The 19,491-nt window shown below is 39.9% G+C and overlaps 1 pseudogene; it reads right to left on the reverse strand.

Moving 5' to 3' along the window:
- Nucleotides 1-212: 212 nt before the first annotated feature.
- Nucleotides 213-19,118, reverse strand: LOC120305476 (annotated as a pseudogene).
- Nucleotides 19,119-19,491: the final 373 nt, after the last annotated feature.

A 19,491-nucleotide genomic window follows, 5' to 3' on the forward strand; every position in this document is an offset into this window, starting at 1 on the left:
ATTTTTGTAAACAAATGTTTCATGACATTATTTCCAGTTCCTAATTATAATAAAGCACAAACTCTAAATGTGGACTAAAGTAATATATATAGGATTAAATTTACAATTGTTGCAATGTAAGCTCATTCTGAATGCAGAGTTACATCTAAGTTACAAAATAATCATATGGAATGAAAGAGATCTATAATGTCATAAAAGTCAGTCAATCCTTCCTACCATAACCGTTTTACCTCCTTTTGCTGGATTGAAGGCTCTTGCCATTTTTCCAGTAATGCTAATATACGGGACCTGTATGTTATCTACCAAAGTTCTAAGAATGACAGCTGATTTTCAGATATAGAAGCTAAAATCATTTGGTGTGACTGTTCTTGTCTGGGGATTGTACTTGTACTTCCAGGGCTTTACTCATCCCAAAAAATGAATCACCTTTGTGTCTTTACCAAAATTGTGTGTGGGGGGGAAGTAAAACAATATTGCTTCAGTTCAACGGTTGACATAAGACTACCACCTCATTAACATAGACTTATATATCACCCCATAGCGCTTTACAACACTCTCTGAGCAAGTTACAGTGTCAGCAAATTGCTCCCAACAATCAGGGTCCTCATTTTATCAACCTTGGAAGGATGGCAGGCTGAGTCAACCTCAAGCCCATCAGGACGAACTACAGGTTGTGGCAGAGTTAGCTGGCAATACTGCATTCTAACCATTGTATGACCACGGCTCCTAGAATAGTGTAGACTACCACCCCAGCTCATAGTGATGAGGGGAGGAGCAATGTGATACAGCATCAGTGCAGGCAAGGGAGAAGTGGTGTAACACTGTTGAACATGGCGGGGGAGAGGAGAGGGTGGTCTAGCACCACATGAGTGCAACCGGGGGGGGGAGGTAAGAGCTATGTGAACGGGGTGGGGAGGGTCTACTAAGGTACTGCCTGAATGCAGTCAGGGAGAGGAGGGAGTGATGTGGTGCCACTCCAGAGCAGACAGGCAGGCAGGTGTATACAATAGACTGAGGGTTGGGAGTGCTGCAAGTGGGTACTATAGAATTCAAGATCCTTAAGATCTCATGCTCCATAGGCTCCTTGGGAAAAGAAGTGGCAGGAGCAATTTACGAGAGCAACCTGTGGCCTTCCCTGCTGGTTTCCCTTTTAAGTTGTAGGAAGCTGGCAGAGAAAGTCACAAATGATAATCACATGATTGTAGGTTGCCAAGTCCTTGAATTGTAATCACATAACCATGGGGACACTGCAACAGTTGGAACTTAAAGGACCAGTCATAAGTACATTCATTCAGCTCCATTGCAACTTTGAAAGTTACTGAACAAATAGTTATTAACCTGAGGACTGATTGTGCAGTACAAGATTTTCAACTCTGCAATTACATGATAGCAAAATATAATTTCATTAATACCATTTTTGCCAACTTTTCAGATAAAAAAATATTATTCCAATAGCTTACAATTAAAATTCAATACACACTGTGATACATACATGAAAATATGTTAAGTTTTGCTTTTTGATTAACAAACTAAACCAAAATCAAGATATACAAAGAAATAAAGGACAGAGGGATAAAATTGCTTTGCCAATGCCAATCCCAAATGACAAAATACTGAAGAGTCATTTATATTGCACCACATTGGTCTCCCTTTGCCAGTTCATTCTGAGATAAACACTGTAATTTTCAAGCATCCTTTGATTCTATAGAAGAGTGCAAGAGATAATAGCCAGCCTTCCATTTACTTTTGCAGTGTCAGGGCAACAATGTTTTTTTGGTATGGGAAAAGCAAGTTCCTAGAAACTATCCACTTTTCAGGCCCAAAGCTGAAACTTGGTTTATTTCTTCCCACCACGTTATTGCTCCTTAGAGGCTGAGATGCAGGCTTTCACTAATTAATAAACACAGAAGCCCTGCTCCTCCTAAAAAGGAGACATTAATTTCTTGGAACTGTTCATTAGAAATTGGAGGCTGAACCAGCTTATAGATGAGAAGGAAAGAGATGCAAGTAACTGGGCATAAGACAGTTTTAACTTAGTCCATATTGTTCAATACTATTAATTCATAATGAGAGGAAAGACTACTCAAATCATTTTATCACCTAAAGTAATTGCAACCGTAAACATTTTCCAACATTTCACTCACTACATAGTAAGCTCTATAGACTTTAGAAATTCCAACATAAAGCAAGTTAAAAGTACTGGAAACCTGGGGAAGAGTTTGGATTATTTTAGGTGAGCAAAACATGGATTGCCTTATTCTATGTATACTATTGTCTGATATGTAATTAGATGTTTAAAAGTTTGCATTTGTGGTAGAAATACTACTTATTCTGGATTTCAAAGACATAATTACCAATACTGATGACTCTGAGCTTTGAAGTCTAACTTTGAATCTTATAGTCAAATTAACGTTTACCAATAATTATAAAGAATGATTATTATTTGCTAATTATTAAGGCCAAGAAGGATAGAAACAAGTCATATTGCATTTTATTATGCTTTTGAGCTTCCCATAGTCATCTGATTGATTATGGTGGGAGTTCGAAGTTGATCTACACAGCTCTTTCATCAAATTCTTTTCCTCTTCTATATGTACTTACATTACTAATGAATTACTATCACCTAAATGTATTTATTAATAATATAAAAGAAGAAATGTTTTCAGTGGAGCTAATTATATTCTAACAGGATATATATCTGAAAGTGCATGTAACCGATACAAAACAGAAGATCTGCACTTATCAATTACCATATCATGTATATATTATGGCTCCATTATAGTTATAAGAAAAAGAAATCTGTGAAAAAAAGTGAACCGCTTATCACTGAATTATCAATAACAAAAACATTTTAATACTTACTGCAGGAAAGCAGGGGCATATGTATAGACAATACTGCTGTTTAGATTATAGATAAATGGCAAGTGTTTATTAATATCTTTGGTTGCCCAGCTGCTGAAAAAGCTGTTTAACAATCCCTGATCAGCTCCTACAGAATAAAAAGAGGATACAAAAGGTTCAAACTGTTATTAATGTGAACAGTAGCCTTTCTCAACCTAGTATTATCCACTGGTGTTAAATTTCAAAAAATAATTCTAAATCTCTCTCCGTTAATTAGCAATAGTCAAAACAGGATTATGTTTAAAAGGCTCTATGTCAGGCATGTCAAACTGCCAGCCCATGGGCCAGATGCATCACGTTGAAATCACGCCCGTACCATTGCTGGCAATGGGGAAAAAGTCGTGATACGTCACATGACATTGTGAGTTCGACATCCTGCTCTATGTAGTAACACCTGAATATAAGAAACATGCCATTAGATATAAAAATGGAGAACCTATATATATAGCAGTTAATTTTAGCATTAGCTGTTATTTTGCCTTTGGTTGTTATTGCCAGTTGGTTCTAGATATAAATGTCAGAATTTTTTGATAAACGTTCATCAAAAGTTCAGATCTTTAAAAGAACTTTATCAATAATCTCATTCCAGACCCAAGGAGAGGACCAAGTCCAGAGACTTACCATCAAAACTACCATTTTTACTGGCAAACTGAAGGAGATGTTTGAAGGTTTTTAAAGAAGGTTGGAAAACAAGGACATCACTGTTAAAGCACTCTGGCCAAGCAGAATCTGGAGTTGCTGATAATTCTTCCTGCTCAAAGAGTTAGTCAACATTACAAAGCACCTGGAAAGATCATGAAAATTTCAATCACCATCAATTCCCCTGCTACAGATATGAGATTTTTTTATTGAACTCACTCACTATTCTATTCTTTACTATTAGCAAGCTTACTTTGGCTCTGCAGGACTAATGTAGACACACTAAGATGTGGGAATGTCTTCATAACTAAACATCTTTTAACATAGTAAATATATTCTTTCAAGGTTGAAAAATCAAACAATCTGCAATCTTGCATGTTTTTATAGTTGCATTGTAATTCTAACGAGTTACAATGAGTCAGTTTTGTGTACTTGCCAAGGCACCAGGCTACAAACAGGGAGACTACGAGTTCTACACCCACTTTAGGCATGTGCCAACTTGGACCAATCCCTCTCTCTCAGCCCTAGAAAGTAAGCAATGGCTCAGAAGCAATGACTTCTGAGATCTTATGAAAAAAACTGTAAGGACTAGTCCAGGCAGTTGCCAAGAGTCAACACTGACTCAAAGGCCAAAAACAAAAAAAAGGAACTCTACCTTCTGTGTAGGCCAGTGGTTCTCAACCTGTGGGTCGGGACCCCATTTGGGGTCGAATGACCATTTCACGGGGGTCGCCAAGCAAGGCTGTCTGCCATTTTTCCCCCTTTTCTTTGGCCACACCCCTGGCACCCAGTGATGTATAAGTGGTTGGGGGTCACCACAACATGGGGAACTGTATTATGGGGTGCGGCATGAGAAAGGTTGAGAACCACTGGTGTAGGCTATCACCTATCTCAGGCAACAATTAGATATTTGTTCCTCAAGTACACAGTATTGTTCATACAATTATGTATCCCTATTTACACACTTATGTAAATATATTTTTTCTGATCTAAATCTCCTAAGTGCAAGTTCCATAACAAACAAGAAGATTCCTGCAAGTAAGAATTGTTTTTTTTACATTTGATTCTTATGGCAAATGCTTTCAGCTTGTCATTTCTGGCATTGCTGCCCTTACCAATGTGTCTGCATCCATGAAGATACATTTGCTATACTGAGTAAGAGTCCAGCAAGGCAGTTCTAGCCTTCAGCAGAGTCAAATGCACCAAGTCATTGCTGTCAATTTCTTTAACATCAACCATGGAATCAAAGATGGTCTTGAGGGCAGCCCTGTCAAAGCCATAAAATCATTACAATCTCTCTTTTTACAAGATATGCAGTGCAGTAGACAATTAAAATAAATGAATTGTAGCAATAGCTTAAACTTAAATTATTAAATAATAACTACACAAGGTAAGCAAATATGTTTATCTATATGCATATGTATGATGGATATACAATGGGATATAATGGAAATAAGTGAAAATATCTACATACACACATAGACACACACTTCCTAAGAGCCAATTCATGTGATTGCTGATAACAAAAGGCCAAGAACCATGGGCTGGGAAATACATAAAATCGGAGTGCAGGCCACATTTAAATTATAAGCACATAAATATACTGAGTTAGAGTTAAGACTTGATGAATATTAGCTTTAATTCAAGCATACTAGTGAAATGATTTCAAGATGAAAGATATTTGGATAGTGATTATTCTACGAAGAAAGGGGGCTTTATTTATTTATTTTTTAAAAAGAGAGAGCTCTAATTAGTACTATTAACCTACTGCTTCTGACCAAATATTACCTAGACCAGTATTCGGTTTCTAAAAACAGAGAATCAGACTGAGACATGACTCAAAGGGCCTTGCTTTGCTATTTATCAATATTTGTTTTCAGAGACAGAAACCCTGTTCAAGCACTCATTGGAATATGTGGAGAACAAAAACTTGGCAGAGAAATTAGACTGTGCAAACAGCCCTGCCTCTGCCTCTCCCCTCCCCCTGACTTTTAAAGTTGCTGACCTTTGGCTGCTATGTCAGTCTGTAATTAAGCTTCCTTTATGATTACTATATCTATCTATCTATCTATCTATCTATCTATCTATCTATCTATCTATCTATCTATCATCTACCTACATACGCACACACACACATACATCTAAACATACATATACACAAACACAGGCATGGTAACAGCTCCAGAAGGTGGGAGGAGTAGATATGATCAGCACTCTAATGACTTTCAGATAGCTGTATATGAGACCTTATTTGAAAAGTTGGGCTTTAGGGATCAGTTGGGATTGTTGCCCTTGTACCAGCCTCCCTACGCTGGTAGTGTGATCTGAAGATTATTTTTAATTCCATTGTCATGGATGAATCACTTTCCGGTGGCCTTGCAATGTTCCAATGCTGTCCACAACTATAGGGAGATTTGATCTATTTGATAAATCCACTGTAGATACCTGATGGACAGATTTTACATGGAACTGGAGGTTTTTTCTGAAGATCTGGTGTACCTTTCAACTGAAGCCTTAGTTGCCACTTAAAATGAGAGGGAAGCAGAAGTTTAATGGCCAATCTTTGCGTACTGAGCATAGAATCTTCCCTGTTTATAGAGGAATTCCAGATACAGTAGAAGAAACACTTGGAGTAACACTGGATGGGGAACAACTAAACAAATGTGGGTACAAGCCTCTATTAAGGATTACCTTGTATCTACATCTTAAGAAAAAAGAACTCTTGGAACCTCTCTTCCAACAGGAATTTTTATTAAGAGAAATTGATTGCAGGCATGCTAGACAGGATCTGAGGGATTCCCCATCCCCACCATTCAATGTTTTAAAGTGTTCCCAAGCATCCCCACCCCACAGTTCTTCTGGGTGATTCAATCCGGCAGATTTCTAGGGGTTAAGTCCAGGAAATATATTGTCAGTTTGCTCCGTCGGCACAATCACTCATTCTCAATTTACCCAGATCCCAGGCGTTGCATTCCCCCCCCCTTTTTTTTCCCTCGCTGCCAGCAAAGGGGAGAAATTCAGAGGGAGTAGGATGAAAGGCGGATGGCTGCATTGTTATGGTTAGTACTCTTGAAGAGAATCAACAAAAGGTTACTTTGTAGTTAATGGAGGAAGTGAGAGTCATAAAATCCCCATGCTTATCCTCCTCTCCTTTCGTAGTATGACAGATTCCAGAAGAGAGTAAGAATTGGTTTTATATCAAAGTAGGTAGATAGAAATGAAATATAATTGGATTCTGACATCCTGCCCCCCTTAAAAATAAGAAAACAAAGAAAACAAAACAGGTATAAAGGTTAGTCTGGCTTGTTAGGATACTCTGTATGAAACTTCAATAGCTTCGGGGCTCTGACATGATGTTTATGGACCCATTCGTTTTGTGAGGCAGGGAAATGTTCCCATGCTACTAGGTATTGGCTTGTCCCATGGTATCTCCTAGAGTCTAGGATTTCCTTTATCTCAAAGTGTTGTTCTCCTTCCACCATAATTGGAGGGGGGGGGATTTTTGGCTATAAGGGTGACTGTTCTCTTTTCGGCAAACTGCAGTGGAAAATTGGGTGTATTTGCCTCAATTCTAATTCTACTGTTACTGGGTTTATGATTCTTTTAATTGGAAAAGGCCCTATATATTTTGGTCCAAGTTTTTTACAGGGTTGTAGAGATTTTAGGTATTTTGTAGATAAGTACATCATTTCTCCTATAATGAATGGTGTAGGTTTTTTTATCTGCTTGTGCTTTGTATGCTTGCCTAGCTTCATCTAGGGCAGTGGTTCTCAGCCTTTTTAATGCCGCGACCCCCAACCAGTCGTAAGTCGAGGACTTTCCCTGCCTGGGAACGCCGCGCATGCATGGTGCCACCCACTGCACCAGCCAAGGCGTAGCTGGCAAGTGGCAGAGATAGCGCAGGCCAACCACCGGCTGGGCCACCAGCTGGCCCAGCCCAAGGGAGGTAAGGCACCCGCCGGACCCCACACATGTCAGCAACCCTCCCTGCACCTGCCGGCCTTCCACTTCCCAACCCGGCCCTCTTTTACTTACATTTTTAGTAGTTGCTCAGCAGGGAGGGGTGGAAACTTCCAGACAGCTCGCCTTCGCTGCAGACAGCTTGCAGCACCATTTGCAGAATGGGACTTTTGGCGGGCTCAGCAGGGCAGAGACAGCCTGGACAATTCCTATTGGCTTTTGAAAGCAAATAGAATTAGAAATGGTTGTTTGACCTCAAATGGGGTCCCGACCCACAGGTTGAGAACCACTGATCTAAGGCTTTTCTAACTATTGGCCAGGTGTTTTGTAATTGTTCCATCCATTCTTTCAGTAATGGGATTGCCGGTTCATTTGGGGTTAGTTCTGGCATGGGGTTGAAACTTTGACCTGTAGCTATTTGAAAAGGAGTGTAACCTGTGCTGGAGTGGACTGCATTATTGTAGGCAACTTCTGCGAAAGGGAGTAGGTCCGTCCAATCTGACTGTTGGAAATTAATAAAGCATCTTAAATATTGCTCAAGTACTGAGTTCGATTTTTCTGATTGACCATTTCCCTGAGGGTGATGGCTAGATGTCAGTCCCTGAGTGGTCCCTAAAAGGGATAAATATTCCTTCCAAAATGTAGACGTAAATTGCACTCCCCTATCAGATATGATCTGTTGGGGTGTCCCATGCAATCTGTAAATATGCTGCACGAAAAATTTCGCTAAGGCTTTTGCAGTGGGAATCTTTTGGCAAGGGATAAAGTGCACCTCTTTGGAAAACAAGTCCGTGACTGTCCAGACAACAGTATTCCCATTGCTTTCTAGTAATTCCATTATAAAATCCATGGCTATTTCCCTCCAGGGGGCTGAGGGATTTGCCACTGTTTTTAACAATCTGGGCGATTTCCCTTGCAACCTCTTAGCAGTTGCACACTTTGGGCAGCTGGCCATGTAACTTTCTATGTCCTTTTTCATGGATGGCCACCAAAATTACTGTTTCATTAAATGTAATGTTTTTACAAATCCAAAATGCCCTGCTGATTTTGTGTTGTGGCAAAGCTGAATGTGATCCTTTGGGTGGTTGGTATATATAACTTTTCCCCCACCCAAGGCAGTCTGTCTTTCATTGCGCACACATATTTATTTTTCTGCAACCATTCATCTGTTTCCAAACTTTTCTGGAATTCAATTCCGGTTTGGCTACCCAGCTGTGGTTTTAATTTAGCTTGGGCTCTGGTGGTTACTGGCGCTGCCAGTTGTGATTCCACCATAATCGGTTTAGAGTCGGTGGCTCGCGTGCTGTTATATTGGGGCATGCATCTGCCAGGAAGTTCTTTCCCCCCGGCAAATGCTTGAGCGTAAAGTGGAATTGGTGAAAATGCTGGGACCAGCAGGCTTGTTTGGGTTTGAGCTTCCTGGGTGTTTTCAAGGCTTCCAAATTTTTGTGGTCTGTCCACCCCCAGAAAGGGATTTTATTTCCTTCAAGGAACTGGCACCAGTAAGTAATGACTAACATATCCCGTATGCCTCTGGCCAGCACTGTTCCATTTCGGTGAGTTTCTTGGATGTATACACGCAGGGTTGCAATACCCATTTGTCGTTTTCTTGTAATAGTATAGCTCCCACTGCCACATCACTTGCATCCGCCTGTATTAGGAAGGGCTTATCCATGTCTGGGTGCCTCAGTACTGGTTCAGCAGAAAAGAGTCTCTTTAATCTCTCAAATGCTGTTTGGCACTCCATTGTCCATTTTAGTGGCTGGCTAGGTTTTACTGAGGATGCTCCCTTTGTTTTTAGTAAGTTTGTGAGGGGCAGGGCTATCTGGGCAAACGAGAGGATGAATTGGTGGTAAAAGTTTGTGAAACCCAGGAAACTTTGCAGTTGCTTTCTTGTGTGAGGTGGTGCCCATTCTAATACTGCTCTGACCTTTTCTGGGTCCATTTCAATGCCCTGTGGGGATATGCGATAACCTAGGTAGTCTATTTTTTCCTGGTGGAATTCGCATTTCAATAGTTTGGCATATAGGTGGGCGGCTTGCAGGTTCTTTAAAAACACTCTGATTAGGTTGACATGTTCCTCTTTTGATTCGGTGAAGATAAGGATGTAGTCTAAGTAAACCAGGACCCCCTTAAATAGGTGCTCCATTAGTACCTTGTTGATTAATTGCATAAATACTGTGGGGGCCCCTTGTAATCCAAATGGCAAAACTTTGATTTGTAGCACCCCATTGGGCTATTAAATGCGGTTTTCCATTCATCCCCTTCCTTAATTCTCACATGGTAATACGCTTCCCTTAGATCTAGTTTAGTAAAAAAAAAATTGAGAGGTGTGATAACATGTCCTTCATGAGGAGTAAGGGGTATAGGATGCTTTCACTGATTGTATTTAGGAGCCTATAATCCATGCATAAGTATAAAGAACCATCTTTCTTCTCTCTAAAGAGGACCAGAGCAGCCACCTTAGGCTTGGATGGTTCAATGAACCCCCTTTCTAGGTTTTTCTTTATGAATCTTTCCATTTCCTCCTTCTCCTTTGGGCTCATGGAGTATAATCTGGGCTTCGGGAGTTTTGCCCCAGGCTTGAATTCCACAGTCCGTGGGTCGGTGGGGGGGGAAGCTCATCCGCCCTCTCCTCACTGAAAACTTCAGCAAGGTCTCTGTATTTCAAATCTTATTAATGGCAGTATATGCACCAAATAATAATCAACATGAATTTTTTAAAAAGGTACATAAGAAACTAGTGGATCTGGATTATGAAAATATTTGTATGATTGGGAATTTAAATGCAATAGTTGATGTTAAGAAAGATTATAAGAGTAGTAAAAAGAACAAAAAGAAGAAAAATATATTACCAAAATCATTCTTTGACAATGGTAACAGAACTCAACCTTCAGGATATATGGAGAGAGACACACAGGTCAGACAAACAATATACTTTCTATCCGTATCCGCATCAATCTTGGTCTAGGATCGATATGGCCTGAGCAACAACAGACGTACAAAATGGGATAGAGGAAATTGAAATAGGGCTTAATGATTCGGCAGATCACAACCCAATAATAATAAAATGGAAAGGCCAGAAACAGAGAAAAAGATGGTCAATGAATCAAAGACTGTGTAAAGATAAACAATATATACAAATGCTAGAAAAGGAGTTATTATTTTTTCAGGTAAATAAAAAGGAAGAGACATCAACCCAAAATTTGTGGGATACTACAAAAGCTTACATTCGGGGATTGACAATTGCATACAACTCTAAGATAAACAAAGACAGGAGACTTCAACAAGGAAAATTACAAGAAGAATTTAAAAAAATAGAAGGTGCTCTACAGAAAGACCCACAAAATAAAAAGATAAAAGAAAAATGGAATATTATAAAACACAAGATTAACCTGAAAACACAAAAAGAAATGGCACAAAAAATTAGAATGGCGAAACAAAATTACTTTGAAAATGCGAATAAAACTGGTCGATAAATTAAAAAAAGAAAAAGGCAAAAGAACAATACATCAGTTACAAGACGAAAGTAGAACAGTACAATATAGACAGGAAGAAAAAAAGAAAATAATACAAAATTTATTTTCAAAGCTATACCATCCAGAAGATATAGCAGATGATAAAGTCAAACAATATATAGAGGCAGCAAAAATGAGCAAAATCACTGAAGAACAAAAGGAAATGTTGAATAGACCAATAACCGCCATTGAATTAGAAGCAGCATTGAAAAAACAAAAAAACAACAAATCACCAGGCCCAGATGGAATTCCGGTTGAGTTTTTATAAAAATACACAAGAGTCACTACAATGGATAATGTTGGAGATTTACAATGAGGTGCTGAAGAAGCGAAGATACCGACAACTTGGACTGAAGCAATCATTACCCTCATTCCTAAGGAAGACTGAGACCTACAACAAATTCAAAATTATAGAACGATTTCTTTACTGAATACAGATTATAAGACATTTACAAAAATAATAGCAGAAAGGATAAAAAAAATTGAATAACTACATCCACCCAGATCAAAATGGATTTCTACCAGGACGACAAATAAAAAATAATATGAGGATAATAATGAACACTTTAGAATTTTATGAAGTCCTCCTGAAAGACAAGCTACACTGGTTTTTCTTCATGCCCAGAAGGCATTTGATAATCTGAACTGGAATTTTATTATAACACAATTGTACTGTATGGATTTGGGGAGAAAATTTGGAAAGATGGTTGAGAAAATATATACTAAACAAACAGCTAGGGTAATTATAAATGAGGAAATGACAGAAAAAATGATATAACCAAAGGAGTAAGACAAGGATGCCCACTTTCTCCTCTTCTATTTAATTTATTGTTAGAAATACTCCTGAGAAAAATCAGAGAGGACCAAGAAATAAAGGGTTTAAAAATTAAGAAGGAAGAATATAAGGTCCAGGCCTTCACTGATGATTTGGTATTTATTTTGGAAGATCCATTACAGTGGTTCTCAACTTGTGGGTTGGGACCTCATTTCACGGGGGTCGCCAAACAACGCAGTCCACCATTTTTTTCCCCTTTTCCTTAGCTGTGCTACTCCCTTGTATTCTATTGGCTTTTGAAAGCCAATAGAATAGACTCTCTTGAATAGAGTCTAATTCTATTGGCTTTCAAAAGCCAATAGGAATTGTCCAGGCTGTCTCTGCCCTGCTGAGCCCACCAAAAGTCCCATTCTGCAAACGTTGCTGCAAGTTGTCTGCAGCGAAGGTGAGCTGTCTGGAAGTTTCCACCCCTCCCTGCTGAGCAACTACTAAAAATGTAAGTAAAAGAGGGCCAGGGGTGGGAGGTGGGAGGCCAGCGGGCACAGGGAGGGTTGCTGGTGTGCATGGGGCCCTGCGGGTGCCTTACCTCCCTTGGGCTGGGCCAGCTGGTGGCCCAGCCGGTGGTTGGCCTGCGCCATCTCTGCCACTTGCCAGCTACGCCTCGGCCGGCGCAGGGGGCAGCACCATGCATGCGCGGCGCTCCCAGGCAGGGAAAGTCCTCGACTTATGACCGGTTGGGTAGTCCTCGACTTACGACCGGTTGGGTAGTCCTCGACTTATGACCGGTTGGGGTCACAGCATTGAAAAGGTTGAGAACCACTGATCCATTAGAAACCGGCTTTAAATTGATTCAAAAAATAGAAGAATTTGGTGAAGTAGCTGGACTTAAGATTAATAAGAATAAATCCAAATTAATAACCAAAAATCTTACAAAGGCACAGGAAAGTGAACTGGAAGATAAAACAAAGATAAGTATAACCAAGAAAATAAAATATTTAGGGATCTGGCTTACAGTGAAATGTTCTCGATTAAGGAGGACAATTATGATAAAATATTACACCAGATAAAAAAAGATTTAGAAAATTGGGAACATTTGCAAATTTCATTTTTAGGGAGGACCGCTACAGTCAAAATGAATATATTGCCAAAAATATTATTTCTTTTCCAAGTTATTCCAATAAAATTAGGGAAAACATTCTTTCAAGAATTAAATAAATTGGTCACTAAATTTATATGGCAAAGGAAAAAACCCAGGATTAAATTAAAACACTTGCAAGATATGAAAGATAAAGGGGGAGTGGGAAATATACTACCAAGCATCAAGCTTAACTTGGCTAAAAGATTGGATGGATTTGAAAAATACTAGAGTTTTAACAATAGGAGGACATGACTTACAAGCAGGGTGGCATGCATTCCTATGGGACAAAAAATATAAAATACACAGATACTTTCAAAGACACATAGTTAGGAATGCATTGCTACAGACTTGGGAAAAAAAACCAAAAACATTATATAAGAATTCCAATGTCCAATCCCCAACAGAAGCTCTGAAATACCCAAACCTACTGGATATAAATACGATAATTAGATACAAGGAATTAGTAAATCAACAGGGAAATCTGAAAACAAAACAAGAATTGGAACAAGATATAGGCAGAGAGATTGACTGGTGGACATTTACACAAATTCAATCTAAATATACAGAGGACAAAAAATTATATGAAATACAAAAAGAGCCTCAAGAATTGGATAAAATTATACATGGAACAGAAATAAAATTAATTAGCAATTTATACAAATACCTATTGAGATATAAAATGGAAGACGAGATTGTCAAAGACACAATGATTAGATGGGCAAATTTTTTTGGATATAATATAGAATTAGAGAAATGGGAAAAAAATGGGAAATAAACATAAAATTGAGTATGTCAGCGGCATTCAAGGAAAACCAGTTGAAGATGTTTTACAAATGGCATCTTCCACCAGCAAAGCTTGCCAAGATGTTCCAGAACAATTTGGCAACATGTTGGAAATGTAAAAAAGTACATGGAACATACATGTCAGAATCCAATTATATTTCATCTTTAATTATCAAATATAGAAACTCCCAATTCTGCCTTCTCTGGATTCTGCCATAAGAGAGAGAGAAGGGGGAGAACAAAGGGACTTTATGGCCCTCACTTCCTTCAGTATACTTCTAAGGAGCTGAATGCTGAATGTGTGTTTATTGTAACCTCAAAGCGTTAGCACCAAAGAACCTTACCATAACAAAGAAGGGTATTTGCCTTTCATGTAGTTATCTGAAGTCTCCATCCAGACGGAAGAAAGAAAAAAGGGGGTGGAATTGTGATACCTGAAACTATCACTGGAAGGGGGGTTGATTGGGTGGGACTACTGGGGAACCCCTTAAAACCTTGAATGGGAGGGCTTGGACCCCAAGTTCTGTCTAGCACGCCTGCAACCACTTCTTCTTAATAAAGGATTCCTGTTGGAAGAATTATTCCAAGAGTTCTGTCTTCTTAAGATGCAAAGTGGGGTGGGTCCTTACAATACTATCATTTATGGTGGACATGCCCAGTTGCAAAAAAATACTGGACTACAATAAGAAGATGGATCGAAGAAATAATAGACCAACCCGTAGACTGGAAACCAGAGATCTTTTTGCTGGGTATTTTAAACAGAAAATATAGTAAAGAAATACGGTACATAATTTTACATATAACAATGGCAGCAAGAATAGCATATGCACAGTTCTGGAAAAATGAGAATATACCATCAGAGGAAGAAGTGATAAGAAAAATCCTGGACTGTGCTGAGATGGACAAATTAACAAAAGAGATAAAAGAAAAGAAGACACAGAGTACTATCTAATATGGAACAAGTGGTATGACTGGTTGGAGACTAGAAATAATAGAGGAAAATAAATGTGGAAGGGTCAAAAGTGAAAATGTGTGTATAATAATGTATAATAATAATAATATGTATTATTCTTAGTATAAAGTATAGTATGAAGGGAAAAAAATGCAAATAAGAAACAACGGAGCAACAAGGACAAATATTCTAAAGAAGAATAAGGGGGGGAAATGTAAATAATAGAAGATTACCATTACGAAATCGCTGTTAAAAAAGGGGAGGAGTATATACTGTGTGTGTATGTGTGTTGTGTTTTGTTTTGTTTTGTTGGTTTAAAAATAAAAAATTTAAAAAAAAGATCTCTGTATTTCTCTGGTATTTCTGGTAGCCCCTTTTCTTCTCCCATGGACGCTTTTTCCATTCTTAATTTTGGTAGATCCCCTTGGGGTTTTAAGTCAGTAGGGTCCCCTTTTGGGAAATTGATTTCTGCTGTCCTCCAGTTTACCCAGGGGTTCCATTTCTTTAACCATTCCATCCCTAGGATCATCGGGCATTCCATGCCTGGGGTCACTACAAATGTTATGTCTTCCTCATGGTTTTCCAGGGAGAGGTGGATTGGTAAAGTGGCTAAGGTAGCTGGCACCCCCCCTGCTATGGACCCATCTAACTGGCCAAATGAGATTGGTTGTTCTAGCCTCCTCGACGGAATGCCCAGATTCCCCACAAACGTCGGACTAATGAGGCAGTGGGTGCAGCCAGAGTCTATTAAGGCTTTCACCTTGACAGCTTCAGGCATAGAGAGAATTAATATAGTCACTGTCTTGAGGATGGGTCCGATGGGTCCATTTACTAGGGGTTTGCCCTCCAAGCTGTCATCTGAGGCATCCACTGGCCCTGTGGTATAGGCTGGAGTTCTTTCCCCACGATGGGCAGAGGTAGGGGATTCCATAGCCTCTATCGCTCTCATGGCAGATTCTTTTGGCTTAGCTGGGGACTTCCTGGATTTGCTGGCCAGTGATCTGTCTGGGTTGTGCTGGGGGGCTTTCCAGCAGCATTCTACAGCCTGATGCCCCTCTCTACCACATTTGAAACAGCCCATTGGCTTCTTGGCCTTAGCCGTTGGCTTTGCTGGTTTGCGCGTCGGCTCAGGCGGTGAATGACTCCTTTGTTTTCCGCGGTTGTGCCTCTTCAGTAAGTCAATCTCTGCTTCCTCTACCAGGATGTACCATTTGTCGAGTTGGTGTGGGTCCCCTCGGGGCAGGCAAGCATCATATAGGTCGTAATTTAGGCTGTCTTTGAAATGGCTAAGGAGGATGTCTTCCAGCCAGTTCAGCTTGCTGGGAATGGCCCGGAATTCTTGCGTATATTCGGCTACCGGGCGTCTGCCTTGCCTCATCGTTTTGATCCTTTCGCGGGCTTTGCGATCAGCCAGGGGGTCCTCAAATCGCCTTCTCAGAGAGGACATGAACGGTTGAAGTCATTGAGCTCTGGGGCATCGGAGTCATGCAAATTCACCACCCAATCTGTGGCCAGCCCGTCCAGAGCAGATTTCATGATCTGGATACAGGCTTTGTCACTAGGGATGTGCTGCCCGTATTCCTCCATGTAGCTGAGGACTTTGGTTAGGAAAAACCCCAAGCGTGTTGGCTCCCTCTTGAATCTTGCGTCCAGTGGCGGGAGTCTTTGAATGGATCAATGCCTTCATTGTCGGTATTGTCTTCCATCCGGATCGCCATCTGCGGGTCGGTGAGGAGTGGGGACTACTGTCAACGCTGCTAATATTGAATATTCTTGCTTTGACAAAATATGCAGGACTGTCTGGTACTTTCAGAGTTAATTCAGATGAGAATGAGAGAGAAGAAAAAAGCCTGTGGAAGGGAATGGAAGTGAATCTTTGACCTCCAGGTTAATTGGAAGATGTGAATCATGACCCCAAAATAGGGGAGGAGAAACACCTGGAATGTTATGTGCAAAGGAAGGGAAATTCAGATCTTGGCATTCTCCATGCCGTGCTGACACTCCTTTTACACTAATAAAGGCTTTTTAGGTTAAACCATGCCTAAAAATTCTTTGAAGTGTTTCATTAGTCAGACACATGACATCCTGTATCAGCGGACATCCCCGGGGCTGCAGGTTCCAATTCCCCCTCAGTGTCTCTTCAGTTGCGGATCCAGGAGCTGGTGCGGCTGTGGGGCTCAGAATTCTCCTCTCCTAGGAGCTGAGGGTTCTCTTCATCAAGTCAATAGCTTTCTCTAGGATCCAGCTTGAGTGCTGTGCTCAGCTTCCTTCCTCTTCGCTTCCGTGCAGGGATTTCTCCATCTCCTGCTTCCATTCTGGTTGGTTGGCCTCCCGTTTCAGGGTCACCTTTCTTGATTTCTTTTCCCACTTGTCTTTCTTTCCAACGCCCATTGACCACCGAGGTTTGTGGTTATGCATCTCCACCACCTCTTCTCCTGAGGAATCTGACCTTTCAGATCCCAACATCTGGCAGGTTTTCAATTGGGACAATGGCTCCCTCTCCGGGGGGCTTTCTCCCTTCCCTGCTTCGTCATCTGACATGGTATTTTTTGCAAAGTCCCCCGGCAAGGTTCTCCCTTCCAGGTTGACTAATTTTGCAGATCCTGTCTAATGTAAGGACCCACCTCAATCTTCATCTTAAGATAACAGAACTCTTGGAACCTCTCTTCCAACAGGAATTTTTATTAAGAGAAATTGATTGCAGGCATGCTAGACAGGATCTGAGGGATTCCCACCACCACCATTCAATGTTTTAAAGTGTTCCCAAGCAGCCCCACCCCACAGTTCTTCTGGGCGATTCAATCCGGCAGATTTCTAGGTGTTAAGTCCAGGAAATATATCGTCAGTCCGCTCCGTTGGCACGATCACTCATTCTCTCTTTACCCAGATCCCAGGCATTGCATTTCCCCCCCCCTTTCCCTCACTTCTGGCAAAGGGGAGAAATTCAGAGGGAGTAGGATGAAAGATGGATGGCTGCATTGTTATGATTAGTACTCTTGACGAGAATCAACAAAAGGTTACTTTGTAGTTAATGGAAGAAGTGAGAGTTATAAAACCCCCATGCTTACCCTCCTCCCCTTTCGTAGTATGATAGAATCCAAAGAGAGTAAGAATTGGTTTTATATCAGAGTAGGTAGATAGAAATGAAATATAATTGGATTCTGACAGGTGCAAAACATTATTTTTCCATCCTTACTGAATTTACCCAGCAACCCTGCAAAAGAATAAAGGAAGAAATGTACTTGCAGGGCTGCTGTGAGGAGCATCAATTGGATAAAATTGCGCAGATGCACCCCAAGCTGAACTCCAGCTTTTTCTCAGGATTCATGGAATTGACTGAGGTGGGATCTGGTTGTCTTATCTGGGATGAGCTTGAGGCTGTTGGTATTGACAAAGCAGATAGGGTTAGCTATGGCTTCACAGGGGATATGTGGCTAGGTCCAAAAAGTAAATTCATTCTACAAAAAGAGGATACCCATGCTTAAAGAGGCCGTGGTCTATCCTTTCCTTAAGAAATCTTCTCTGGACCCTACCATATTGGACAGTTTTCATCCAATCTGATGCTTGTGCTTCAGAGAATCCTGGAAGGATTATATGGACCTTTCAGTCAGGTTTAGAGTTGGGTATAAGACTCAGATGGCATTGATTGTACTTATGGATGACCTGAATATGAGTGGGAAGGGTTAATATTCACCTGGTTCTCCTTGATCTCAGTGACATTTGACACCAAAAATCACAGTATCATTCCAGACCAGATCAGGTGGTTGGGAACAGAAGACAGGGTGATGCAAGTGGTTAAGTGGATAAGAAAATGAAATTGGGAGATGGATCCTAACCTCATTTCCCTGGAGACTTGAGGTGTAATTAGTATTGCCAGTCTTCTAGATGTTTTATGATTCCTCAGGGATTGTCTAAGAACCAGAGCTCCATGGCAATAAACATCATTAGTAACAAGAGTCACAAAAGCCTGTTCTGTTACTGGGGGGGAAAAAAACATTTTCATGTCATTCAGAGTTGATTTCTACTCTTGGTCCATTTCTTAGTTCATTCCACTATGTAGGACAGTTGCAAATTTAGCAAAAGCCAATAGTAGCTTTTCTTCTACTTCTATTAGTATTGTATAGTGTGCAACACACTTGTTTTTCCACAAAGAAAAATATGGAGGAGTACTGTTGTTTGTGTGGAGGCAATATATACTTTATTTAGGTATTACACAGATATAAACATCCTATAAAAAAAATGCTAACATAAGTCTTTAGTTTATGTCTCCCAAGTAAATACTATGTATAACACATGATACAATCTGTGTTTTGGTTACTATTAGTCAGAGACTAAAAGATCTCGTACATGCTATATTTCAAAATGGTCCAATCAGGAGAAAGAAATTGAATTTTTCTGAGAAATGAAAGAATTTGGCATTGCATATCTTATTCTGAGTACAACCCAGAATGCTGTGAAAAAATGTTAAAATCTTGAAATTTTACTCATCATTCTATATCATACAATATTGGACAAATCATACAATATTAAAGAAATATAATATACTAACTTTATTATAGTTTCTCTATGTTGGCATAAGAGGTGGCTCTTTCCTCTTTAAAGTAAAAATTGGCAAAAAATTCAACTACTGTAAAAATATGTTTACTTCTTTTTTAAAAAAACAAATTTTATTGGTTTTCAAATTTTACATTAAGTATTTGGAAAGCAGTGTAGTGACTGGGTAATCAGTGGTTCAATAACAAAATCTTTAGTACATATTTCAGGTTACATTATCAGAAATTCCTTCTCTATTTCCCTTAACATTTATTATATCACATTTAAGCTA

The sequence above is a fragment of the Crotalus tigris genome, unplaced genomic scaffold, assembly GCF_016545835.1.
Source record: "Crotalus tigris isolate CLP2741 ecotype Arizona unplaced genomic scaffold, ASM1654583v1 scf7180000017674.1595824, whole genome shotgun sequence".
NCBI classification, from domain to species: Eukaryota; Metazoa; Chordata; class Lepidosauria; order Squamata; family Viperidae; genus Crotalus; species Crotalus tigris.